Source organism: Erythrolamprus reginae, chromosome 2 (assembly GCF_031021105.1).
Source record: "Erythrolamprus reginae isolate rEryReg1 chromosome 2, rEryReg1.hap1, whole genome shotgun sequence".
Classification (NCBI taxonomy): domain Eukaryota; kingdom Metazoa; phylum Chordata; class Lepidosauria; order Squamata; family Dipsadidae; genus Erythrolamprus; species Erythrolamprus reginae.
In genome coordinates, this window is record NC_091951.1 from 46,942,888 (window position 1) to 46,955,922 (window position 13,035).

General features: G+C 42.6%; 1 long non-coding RNA gene across 2 annotated transcripts; it reads left to right on the top strand.

Annotated features, from left to right (window-relative positions):
- Nucleotides 1-1,949: 1,949 nt before the first annotated feature.
- On the top strand, nt 1,950-7,222 carry LOC139160369 (uncharacterized). Of its 2 annotated transcripts, none has more exons than XR_011557930.1 (4): nt 1,950-2,188; nt 4,304-4,425; nt 6,912-7,026; nt 7,154-7,222. It is a non-coding gene; the product is annotated as an uncharacterized lncRNA (long non-coding RNA). The 2 variants fall into 2 exon arrangements; XR_011557929.1 differs by having other exon boundaries at nt 1,953-2,188; nt 4,304-4,414.
- Nucleotides 7,223-13,035: the final 5,813 nt, after the last annotated feature.

A 13,035-nucleotide genomic window follows, 5' to 3' on the forward strand; every position in this document is an offset into this window, starting at 1 on the left:
CCGTGCCCATGCCCAGTGCAGCACCAGCAATGTACTGCGACCCGACATCGGTGCCACCATCTTGGAGCTTCTGCTTGCAGCTGACTGCCCCACGGCGTGTTGCAGGGCAGAAAAAAAAAGAAGAGAGGAAGGAAGAGAGAAGAAAAGGAGAGAGAGAGAGAAAGAAAGCAAGAGAGAGAGGGAGAGAAAACAAGTGAGAGGGGGAGGGAATGTGAGAGAGAAAAAGAGAAAAATGAGAAAATGTTGGAGGGAAAGAACGAGGGAGAGGGAAACAAAACAAATGAGAAAGGAAAAAAGGGAGAGGGAAAGAAGGAGAAATGGAGGGGGAAGGAAGGAAAGGAAGAAGGAAGGAAGGAAGAAGAAATGGAGGGAACAAGGAAGGAAGGAAGAATGAAATGAATGGAGGGGCAGAGGAAGGAAGGACTTTTCTGGGGGGGGGTAAATTTTTTTAAATTTTTCTCTCAACATACATTCAAACAATACAATGTACCATCTAATTTTTCCTGAATAAAATGCGGTATTTCGTCAGTAACTAATATCAATCATCCAAAAAGTTGCAATTTTTTTTTCTAATGTTGTCATCCAGGTACATACTTTTCTTTTAATTAAATTCCCTCCTTAATGTTCCTTCAAAAAGTACAACACCAATTATATTTCTAACTTATTAACCATTATGCCAAAGTGTTTCCTTCTTTCTTTATATATTTTTCTATAAATATTTTTATACATTTTTCTATAAACCAAGAAAACCTTGTATAGCCAATCAGATGTTAACAAAAGAAAATTAAAAACAAAACATAAACATGTATGAATTTCAGACTTCTTCCCCCCCTCTAAATAGTACATTCCCATTTTGTTTTTTTTACGTTCAAATAAGGTGTGTGCAGTATGCATAGGGATTTGTTCATAGTTTTTTTATAGTCCGGCCCTACAACAGTCTGAGGGACAGTGAACTGGCCCCCTGTGTAAAAAGTTTGGGGACCCCTGCAATACATATTGAAGAGAATAGACATGAAGTATTATATATAAAGAGAAGATATAAAAATAGAGGAGAAGATATATGAAGGAAGAAAAGATATATGATATATGAGATAAGGAGAGACAATTGGACAGGGGATGAAAGGCAGGCTAGTGCACTTATGTACGCCCCTTACTGACCTCTTAGGAACCTGGAAAGGTCAATGGTGGATAGTCTAAGGGAGAAATGTTGGGGGTTAGGAGTTGACACTACTGAGTCCGGTAATGTGTTCCACGCTTCGACAACTCGATTGCTAAAGTCATATTTTTTACAGTCATGCTTGGAGCGATTAATATTAAGTTTGAATTTGTTGCGTGCTCTTGTGTTGTTGCAGTTGAAGCTGAAGTAGTCATTGACACGCAGGACGTTGCAGCATATGATTTTGTGGGCAATACTTAGATCGTGTTTTAGGCATCGTAGTTCTAAGCTTTCTAGACCTAGGATTGATAATCTGCTTTCGTAGGGTATTCTGTTTAGAGTGGAGGAGTGAAGGACTCTTCTGGTGAAGTATCTTTGGACATTTTCTAGGGTGTTGATGTCCGAGATGTGGTATGGGTTCCAGACAGATGAACTCTATTCAAGGATGGGTCTGGCAAAAGTTTTGTAGGCTCTGGTGAGTAGTGTGAGATTGCCAGAGCAGAAGCTGCGTAGGATCAGGTTAACAATTCTAGAAGCCTTTTTGGCGATATTGTTGCAGTGGGCTTTAGCACTTAGGTCATTTGATACAGTATTCCAAGGTCTTTTACTGAGTGTGGGTTGGCTGTGAGATTTTGTTTATTCAGTTTATATATGAGGTTTGGATTCTTTTTACCGATGTGGAAGGTAGAACATTTGTTGGTTGATATTTGAAGTTGCCAGATGTTAGACCAATCTGAGACGAAGTCGAGGTCTTTTTGGAGAGTAGATGTGTTGTCCTGGTGTTGAATAGTTTTACATCCTCCGGGAAAAGAGGAGAGATCAACTGAAGGATTATTACAGGAGATAAGTAAGGCCACCTGTGGTTGGGTGGGGCTGCTGTAATTAGTGCTGCAGATAAATGAGCAGCCTGCTGGTTTAGCCTCATGGCAGTTTAGCTGATTCATAGTTTCACCAAGATCGTGGTTTTTGCTGTTCAAGATTGTATGTGGATTTTCTGGACTTTAGAATTGGACTCAATTTCCCAGTTATTGGGTAAGAAATTGGATTGCATTTAACCTGTGCCTTGTGTGTACCAGAAAATCCCTTTGACCTTTAAAAAGGGAGCTGTTTCTGTTTTACTGTTGATAGACTTCTGGATTTTCCTTCTCTGCTGTGGTGTGTGTCTTTCTGGACTAATTACCCTGTAATTATGGTTGGGACATGCCAAATAGGGAGAAAGGGAGGAGAGAGAAAGAAATAGAAAGGGAAGGAAAGAGAGAGAGGGAGGGAAGGAGGGGAAGAGAAAGAAAGAAACAGAAAAGGAGGGAGGAAGAGAAAGGAAGAGAGAATGAAATAGAAAGGGAGGAAGAAAGAAAGAGAGGAAGGGAAGGAGGGAGAAAGAAATAGAGAGGAAGGGAGAGAAAAAGAGTAAGGAAGAGAGAGAAAGAGGAAGGAAGAGAAAGAAAGGGAGGAAGAGAGAGAAAAAGAGAATTTTTTTTCTCCATATATACCAAATTTTTCATTCCCACCCCCATCCCCACCCCAGTCAATGGTGTCCCTCTTTACCAATGTTAAAATCTGGTCACTTTAGGGAAGGGAGGGAAATGGAGGGGAATGTTATGAAACATTGAAGAAAAACTGGTAAACAGAAGTATAATAGGTGCAAAATTAGACTATTGGCAGTGATGGGCTCCAGTAGCAAAATTTGGAGCTCCACCCCAGACCACCCAATTTGCACTGAAAGATGTTGAAACAAAATGCATAAGACAGTGTGGTAGTAAAAATTTTGGTAGCCCATCACTGGCTATTGGCCTGATTTATTGGATAGAAACGTATAACTTCACATCTTTCTATGAGTCATGGTATATGTATGGGCACATATATGGAGAGTCTGGAAAAAAAATAAAACCTTTTCTTTTAAAGATCCAGAAGTGGGGGAAGTAGGTGTGTCTCTGTGGAGGTGATTATGTGTGGGTGGGTGGATGTCCTTCCCGTAGAAAGGGAGGCGGAGGGTTGTCACTCCCAGAAAGGAAACAAGAGACATGTGGCTCATCCAGGTTCAGTTTGTTCAGTTTTAGGAGTGGGAGACACCCACCCCCAAACCCCAACCCAGAACTGCTGAGAACCTGGTGAATCCCACCTCTGTTCTGTTTCAACAGTCTTTCCAAACAGCCTCCAGCCTCCATTTATTTATTGGAAACAAACCAGATAGATATTTCTTCCAATAAATGAAAAAAGCATTTGGAGATGCACAATTTTCCTTGCATTAATTTAAAATGGAAAAGGCCCTTCCGGTGCTCAGTGGAATCCACGGGAAGATCTCAGCAAGAACTGGGCAGAAGATTTATTTATTTATTTATTTGTCTATTTTGTCCAATACACAATGAGGGTTTTAGTGGGTATATATATACATGATGATGGTTATAGAGGAGATACTCATAGTAAAATATATCTAAGAAAGAATAGAAAAGAAGATATAGTAATAGAACATATCAATGAAAGAATAGAAGAAGAGATATAGGAATAGAAGAAAGGTATAGGAGATATAGGAGAGCAATAGGACAGGGGACGGAAGGCACTCTAGTGCACTTGTACTCGCCCCTTACTGACCTCTTAGGAATCTCGATAGGTCAACCATAGATAAATCTAAGGGTAAAGTGTTGGGAGTTTGGGGATGACACTATGGAGTCCGGTAATGAGTTCCACGCTTCGACAACTCGGTTACTGAAGTCATATTTTTTACAGTCCAGTTTGGAGCGGTTAATATTAAGTTTAAATCTGTTGTGTGCTCTTTTGTTGTTGTGATTGAAGCTGAAGTAGTCGCCAACAGGCAGGACATTGCAGCATATGATCTTGTGGGCAATACTTAGATCTTGTTTAAGGCATCTTAGTTCTAAGCTTTCTAGGCCCAGGATTGTACGTCTAGTTTCATAGGGTATTCTGTTTCGAGTGGAGGAGTGAAGCGCTCTTTTGGTGAAGTATCTTTGGACTTTTTCAAGGGTGTTAATGTCTGAGCTGCGATATGGGTTCCAAACAGATGAGCTTTATTCGAGGATGGGTCTGGCAAAAGTTTTGTAAACTCTGGTAAGTAGGGTGATATTGCCAGAGCAGAAGCTACGTAGGATTAGGTTTACAACTCTTGAAGCCTTCTTCCCCATGTTGTTGCAGTGGGCTTTGGCGAGCTGGGTGCGGGAGTGTGGAGCAGAGATCAGCTCCCAAGCGGTGGCCCTGGTGGAAGGCTTCCTCCTGAGCCAGGAGGAGAAGGAGAAGGAGGAGCAGGTGAGTTGCAGGTGAGAGGACTTCCTCTTGGGACTCCTGAAAAAATTGAATATAATAAACAATATATTTACATTCGTGTATCCTTTTCATAATTTTATTAAGATTAGAATCATAGAATCATAGAGTTGGAAGGGACCTCCAGGGTCATTGGGTCCAACCCCCTGCTCAATGCAGGATTCATTAAACCATCCCAGAAAGATGACTTTCCAGTCTCTGTTTGAAGACCTCCAGTGAAGGCGAGCTCACCACCTCCTGTGGCAAACTGTTCCACCGGCTTATCACCTTTACTGATAGAAAGTTTTTTCCAATATCTAATCTAAATCTACTCCCTTGCAGTTTTATTCTATTGTTTCTAGTCCTTCCATGTGCTAATGAGAACAATGCTGATCCCTCTGCTCTGTGACAGCTCTTCAGATATTTGTAGACAGCTATCAAGTCTCCTCTGAGTCTTCTCTTTTGCAGACTAAACATCCCTAGATCCTTTAACCGTTAACCGTTCCTCATAGGACATGGTTTCCAGACCACTCACTATCCTCGCAACTCTCCTTTGAACTTGCCCTAGTTTATCAATGTCCTTTTTAAATTGGGCCCCCCAGAACTGAACACAGTATTCCAAGTGTGGTCGTACCAAAGTACTGTAGAGAGGAATAATTACTTCACGTGAGTGAGATTCTATGCTTCTCTTGATGCATCCCAGGATGGTGTTTGCCTTTTTTGCAGCTGCTTCACACTGTTGACTCATGTTTAATCTGTGATCTACCAATACACTCAGGTCCTTCTCAACTGTGCTGTTGCTCAGAACTATTCCTCCCATTCTATATGTGCTGTTTTTATTATTTTTGCCTAGATGTAGGATCTTGCATTTATCTCTCTTAAATACCATTGTGTTAGTTTCAGCCCATTGCTCAAGCTTGTCTAGATCTTTTTGAATCCTATCTCTATCTTGTTCAGTATTAGCAACACTGCCTAGCTTTGTGTTAACAGCAAATTTGATAAGTTTCCCTTCAATTTCCCTTCATTTAGATCATTTACAAATATGGTAAATAGCACTGGGCCTAGGACAAATGCTTGTGGTACTCCACTTGAAACATTCTTCCAATTGGATGTGAAACCATTTATTACCACTCTTTGAGTGAGATCACTAAGCCAGTTTTGAATCCATCCAACTGTTCTTTTGTCAATCCCATACTTGACCATTTTTTCAATATGGATGGTATGAGATACTTTGCCAAATGCTTTACTGAAGTCAAGATATACCACATCTACTGCATTTCCCTGATCAACCCATTTGGTAATTCTAGCATAGAAAGAAATTAGATTAGTCTGGCATGACTTGTTTGTTACAAATCCATGTTGGCTCTGGTTAATTACTGCATTCCTATCCAAGTGCTGGCACACTCTTTATGACTTGTTGAAGGAGCTTTCCTGGTATTGAAGTCAGATTCACAGGCCTGATTATCAAGATATAAAACAGAAAAATGAAAAAAGTAGGAAATGGGGGGAGGGAGGAAGGGAAAGGAAAGAAGTATAGATGAAAGGGAGGGGAAAGAAAGAATATACAGTAATTGATTTTTTTTTTTGCAGTCACATAAAATGGTAACATTACTGACTCAATGTTTTACTTTTACATATTTAATATACACTAGCAAACTCCTTAACAACAAACTTACGTAATGAGCAAAACTCAGTCAAGATTTTTTTCCTTATTAAGAATAAAACCGAGCAGTGGTTCCAAAGTAGAAAGAAAGTTGAGCGTGGTCTTTTCTTTAACTAAAGCACTTGATTTTGCCATCGCTGCTAGTTCCGATCAGTTTTTCTAACAACTTCTACATTGCGGCAATTAAAGTATCCTTCAACTTGTATGCATAGAGCATTTTTGCTGCTCTTAACATATACTGTATAACATATTGTTTTTCAATCTCTTTGGGTATTAAACCTAAAAGAAACGTTTTTGGTTTGATTTTCATACACAATTTGAAAATCTCCTGCAGTAAAATATAAATCTTACCCTTGTATTTCTTTGCTTTGGCAAAGTCCATCAAAATTGATAAAAAGTTCATTTTTTTACATTTAAATTTCAAACTTGTATTTGAAATTTCTTTATATATTATTGCTAATTTATCAGTGTTTAGTAGAAAGATACATCATTTTATAAAAGATTATTTTAAATTATAAAATTAATACAAATTTTAAACTCTTCAACATCATGTCTTCTCCTTGTTCTGGCATTATATTATACACAAAATCTTTGCTTTGGATCAATGTATTCAAATGCTGATGTCTTCTTACCAGACTTTCCTGGCATTCATACTACAGTATGTGGTAACTAATTTTTGTAAAGTTCTTGTATGCATTGTAGAAGAAAGATTTCGCACAGCGATTTCTTTCTTACTTCCCAGCCTAATTGATCGACACTGAGTGATTTGCAATGGTATTCACAGAAAAGAAACCACTTTATGATTTGTGATGACCATTAATTCTTTTCTCCTATTTCAAGTCCTTCGCAATGGAGATCAGAGATTCTGAGAGAAAGAGGCATCCGTCAAATCTCCTCCAAGAACAGATTTTCAGGGAGATCTGTCAGGGAGATCCAAATCAGTACACCTCAGGAGGTAATATAAGGTCCTTCCACTCCTTTGAGAATTCCTAAATTTCTCATCTTTTCTGTGTCCTTTTTTCTACAGCATCCCTCCTCCCATTTTACTGATTATGCTTTTTGAAATTCTTTCTCCCTCCCAGGGAAGAATAGAAGAAATTTAACACTTTGTTTTGGGGGAGCAGAAACCAGAATTGAACCTCTAACTCAGGTAAGAGAAGAACATTCATTCACTAGATTCATCTTTTCCATTTCCAACAGGAAATCAGAGGATGTAGATAGCACAGGTAGTACAGTCATAAGTGTGAAAAATGGGCATGTCATTTTTTCGCGGTTGTATAACTTTGATCACTAAAAACTAAAAACTGTTGTTAGTTGAGAACTACAGGTAGTGTTTTCTACCATTTTGTCTTCAGCTTCCCCCACCCCAGCTGCCCCTCTGCCAGTGCTGCTGCTATGTGGCAAGGAACGTGGTGGGGCAGCGTTGGTGCCACCCCCTGCATTATCAGCCCCCACCGTCCATCCAGATCCACCAGTTCCACCACACCCTCTGCACCAGCAAAAACACATGATGGGAACCATGGCCTCCCCACACCCAAACACAGGCCGCAGTTCCTTCCAGGCACCATCTGGCCCCACACACATACTCATCTACTCCAATGAAGGCCATGCCCACTGCCCCACCCTCCCTGAGGACACTCTGAATTCTGGCTTATCTTGGGGGTAGGGCTTATATTCCGAGCAGCAGTACAATCCAGCTTTTTCCTCAGAAAACGTTCTCCATTTCCTTATTTACATGCCAGCCAATGGCTGACAATACCAGAAGCTTCCGTGCAATCTGAGCAGGGACAGAGTCTCTGGATGTTGATGGCACATCACACAGATGGTTTAGCTCTCCCAGCATTTCCATGAAACTATTGGGCATGAGCAGGATTGCTCCTTCTCACCACAACATAAGTCATTTCATAAAACACTACAAGGAATCCCTTCATCTACTGAAACATTTATGATGGGTTAATAATAATAATAATAATAATTTATTAGATTTGTATGCCACCCCTCTCCGAGGATTTGGGGCGGCTCACAACAGCAATAAAAATACAATAAATACAAATCTAATATTAAAAAAAAAAGTTAAAACCCATTACTGTGGTCCCTCGATTTACGTGTGTCTGACTTTTGCGGAAAGCCTATACCACGGTTTTTCAATAAATAAATAAATAAAAATAATAATTTTGAAAACCCATGGTATTTTTTTATTTTTAAAATGTATTGTAAAAAGCCGTATTTAAATAAAAGCTCCGCTTCTGCCCCAGCCTTCCCCTTTAATTCTTGGAGCATTGGTACGCTCCACTTGAAGAGACTTACTGCCACGCACTGCCGCCAATTTTGCTGCTGCCGATTTTGCTGCTTCAGGGCCCCTCAGCTGTTTGGTGGCCCACGTGTCTTCTGTCGGCCGCAGCGGCGGCAGGAGGCACAATTTGGGCAGCAGGGGCCAAGGCTCGGGCCCCTCACCAGACCCGTCTTCTTTCGGCGCCGGCTCCACTCGGAGAGGAGCCCTTTGTGGCCATGGGTGAGCCTCTGGATCCGGATGGGCGGCTACCCACCTGCAGCAGCAAAGGGGGCCGATGGTTCAGGCTTTCAGGATGCCGAGCCGCTGGGGCATCGGCATGTAATAGAGACAGCGCTTTGCAAGTAAGCGCTTGGAGGAGTTCGAGGCGAGGAAGCGGAGGGTTCAAGCGGCTTTTTTTTCTTCATGGGGGAAATCAGGCCGAGCGACCCCTCGGCCACCCTTTTCCTCCTCTCTTCAGCCCGGGACCCAGCTGCCGCCTCATCCGGAGGTCAGATGGCGTGGCACCCGCCCCGGGGTTTGCAAAAGGAGTGCCTCTCTGCTGGCGATGCCATTTCTCTTGAGAAGGCAGCCGCGAGAAACGTCGGTTTGGCGTGAATGGGGAGGATTGATGCCCTTTAAATTTAGGGCTTTTCCAGCTGGTGACTGGTGGGATTCCCCCCCCAACTGCCCTCATAAGGCTTAAAGCCAAGCCTTACTGCAGGCCGATTTCGCAATCCCCGGGCCTCTCAGCTGTTTGGCGGCCCACGTGTCGGCCGCTGCTGCCAAGATTGTGTCTCCTGCCGCCACTGCGGCCAACAGAAGATATGTGGGCCACCAAACAGCTGAGGGGCCCAGCAGTGGCAAAATCGGTGGCGGCAGCAGTAGCAGGTACGTGATCTGTATGGCCTCCTCTCCAGCCTCTGCCACCACCATCTGCGCCCAAGAGCACAGCAAAGCCCCCAGATTGCTGCCCCGTTGCCCCTGCGCGTTCTGCCAGGAATGGAGGAGGGAGGGGGGAGAAAGAAAGGAAGCATCTCTACTTCGCGGAAATTCGACTTTCGCTGGCAGTCTCAGAATGCATCCCCCGCGAAAATCGAGGGAACACTGCATTACTAAAAACAATCAATGCTACACAATCACACCACACTCAAATGCTACAAGTCAAAAGGGGGTGGATTAGTCCCCACATGCCTGGTGACATAAATGGGCGAGGAGGGTGAGGGCAATTTGAATCTCCAGGGGGAGTTGATTCCAGAGGGCCAGGGCTGCCACAGAGAAGGCTCTTTCCCTAGGACCTACCAGATGACATTGTTTAGTTAACGGGACCTGGAGAAGGCCTACTCTGTGGGACCTAATTGACCACTGGGATTCGTGCGCCAGAAGATGGTCCCATAGGTATTCTGGTCCGATGCCATGTAGGTCTTTATAGGTCATTACCAACACTTTGAATTGTGTCCAGAAACTAATCAGCAGCCAGTGCAAGCCGCGGAGTATTGACGAGACATGGGCATATCTAGGAAGGCCCATGATTGCTTGTGCGGCCACATTCTGCATGCTCTGAAGTTTCCGAACACTCTTCAGAGGTAGCCTCATGTAGAGAGCGTTGCAGTAATCAAACCGCGAGGTGATGAGGGCATGAGTGACTGTGAGCAGAGACTCCCTGTCCAAATAGGGCCGCAACCAGTGCACCAGGCGAACCTGGGCAAACGCCATCCTTTCCACAGCTGAAAGGTGATGTTCTAATGTTAGCTGTGGATTGAGGAGGATGCCCAAGTTGCGGACCCTCTCTGAGGGGGTCAATAATTCACCTGCCCCAGGGTAATGGACCTACAGATGGAATTGTCCTTGGGAGGCAAAACCCACAGCCACTCTGCCTTGTCAGGGTTGAGTTTGAGCCTGTTGACACCCATCCAGACCATAACAGCCTCCAGGCACCGGCACATCACTTCTACTGCTTTGCCGACTGGACATGGGGTGGAGATGTACAATTGGGTGTCATCAGCGTACTGATGGCATCTCACCCCATGCCCTTGGATGATCTCATCCAGCAGTTTCATGTAGATATTAAATAGTAGGGAGGAGAGGACTGACCCCTGAGGCACCCCACAAGGGAGAAACCTCGAGGTCCACCTCTAACCCCCCACTAACACCGACTGTGATCGGCCAGAGAGGTAGGAGCAGAACCACTGCAGAAGAGTGCCCCCCACTCCCAACCCCTCCAGCCATCGCAGAAGGATACCATGGTCGATGGTATCGAAAGCCACTGAGAGGTCAAGAAGCACCAAGCCAGAGGCTAAACCCCTTTCCCGGGCCCGCCGGAGACCATCCATCAGCGCGACCAAAGCAGTTTCCATGCTGTAGCCGGGCCTGAATCCTGACTGTTGAGGGCCTAGATAATCGGCTTCTTCAAAGGACCACTGGAGCTGGAGCGACACCATCTTCTCAACAACCTTCCCCATGAAGGGAAGGTTGGAGCCTGTACGGTAGTTGTTAAGTACATCGGGGTCCAGGGAGGGCCTCTTGAGGAGGGGGTGCACAAGTGCTTCCTTGGCTCTAGTAGCCACTCCTCCCTCCCTTCAGATCAGGGTCACCATCAGGAATTTTGGGGCCCCATACAGCCTAAATGGCGGGGGGGCGCCCGCCATTTTAAAACTAGTACTTTATTTTGTGACATACCAATTACGTATTAAATTTACCTTTCACAAAAAAAATTAAACCCTGCCCTGTTGCAGAACTTAGAGCACATAGAACCCTGCACATAGAACACAGTACATAGATTTCCTCAAGATTCACAGACTCAAACTGATCCCAAATAATCTTGGAAGATAATGTATCTATCTCAACTGGACCTATTCAGCTAATATCCAATAGCAAAAGTAGTTTTATCCTCCATATAACTTAAGAACTCTTCCAGCCTGGATTTATTCAACAGGGATATACAGTACAATGCAATCTCCTGCACATTTACATGCTATTGTTAACACCATAAGTGTATTGAATTATTTTTTCTCCATGTAATTGTGTCTGATTCTTGGACACTTCCTGGACAAGTACTTGCAGGGGTTTTTGGCAAGGTTTTTCATAAGTTGTTTGTTATTGCTTCCTTCTCAGGACTGAAAAAATGACTGTTCCAAGGTCACCCTGCTCATAGTGTTTTGCTTTGCTATCTAGTTTGATGCCTTAAAACCACTATTACAACAATGAAGCAATGGAATTACAGTTCAACACATAGGGTATTAGCTAGCAGAAACATGGACTAGATCAGTGTTTCCCAACCTTCGCCACTTGAAGATATTTGGACTTCAACTCCCAGAATTCCCCAGCCAGCAATGCTGGCTGGGGAATTCTGGGAGTTGAAGTCCAGATAACACTGGACTACATGACCTTTGTTTCTTCAAACAGGTTTTATGCTTTTTTAAAGAAATAGCTCTTGAAGAAAGCTCTCATTTTAGCTTATTATGATTGCAATATACTGTATTGTACTAAATTATAGCTTATAGTCTTTTGCATTTTTCTGCAGAGCTTTTAAGAAAAACATAGAAACTAGAAATGAAATGTTAAGACACTGCTGATGGGTTTTAAAATATGCTCTTCCAAATTATAACAAGGATATTTCTTCAATCTAATCTTAGAAAGGAAGACTTCAGTTAGTGATAGAGAGTAAAAGCACGCCTTACTTTTTAAAATTTTTGGTACAAATAGAATTAGGAATGTGCAGGTCATTTTGGCTGCAATTATAAAGGAACAGTGATAATAGTTACTCATAGGTAATTGCAAAAATGAAGCTGGAAAACATTCTCTTTTGCTTTTCAATGACTTTTTTCATATCATTTGAATGTTTATTTATGCAGAATCCTGTTGTAGAATAAACATAATTTCCATCATTCGCCACCAAGATCTTTATTAAACAAATGTATATGGCTGCTGGATTCACACATGACTCACTTATCCTTTGCAATTATTTTCTGATAAAAAGATGACTTGCTCTGATTCTGCAATAGCAAAGATGCTAAAATGAAGTTGAATTGTTTTGGTTTTTGAGGAAGAATATGTAAGATAATTTTTACATTCTAAGTGATTTATTTCAACTATTTCCTAGTAGGAGAAGCAGCATGCTGGGGGAGTTAAGTCTAGTTTGACTTTTGGTAAAGTATCAATAATGGGGATAGTTTACTGAATTTTTAGCATTGCTATTTTTAACTAAAGTAAATTAGGGGTTGAATTCTGGGAATAAGAATTACTGATGACACACTATTTCGAGGCCATGTATTCATCAGTAATTCAGTCACAGTCTATCTTATCGCTGTTTGGTTTTTTCACCCCAGGGGAAAAAAACGGGTTGAATTTACCCTTACAGGACATGCATTGATAATGATCTTTTCTTTTGATGTTTTACATTTGAACCTTAACCTGTTTAACCCATTTATCTGCAATTACCCCCATCGCTGATATCTCAAAGTAATTATCTTTTTCCAGGAATCGCTCTTTCTTTTTTTTTTACTTGAGATGGTTTCGTCAACTCCTATCAGGGCATCACACACACTCCACCCCACCCCCACCGCGCTTTGTTTTTGCTTAAGCACTCCGCCACAGGATCACCTGGCTTTTCTCCATTTACCATTGGTTGCATCGGCCAGGGGGCGATTTAAGGGGAGGGGGGATAGAGGTGTGGCCGTCTGAGCAGCTCCGAGG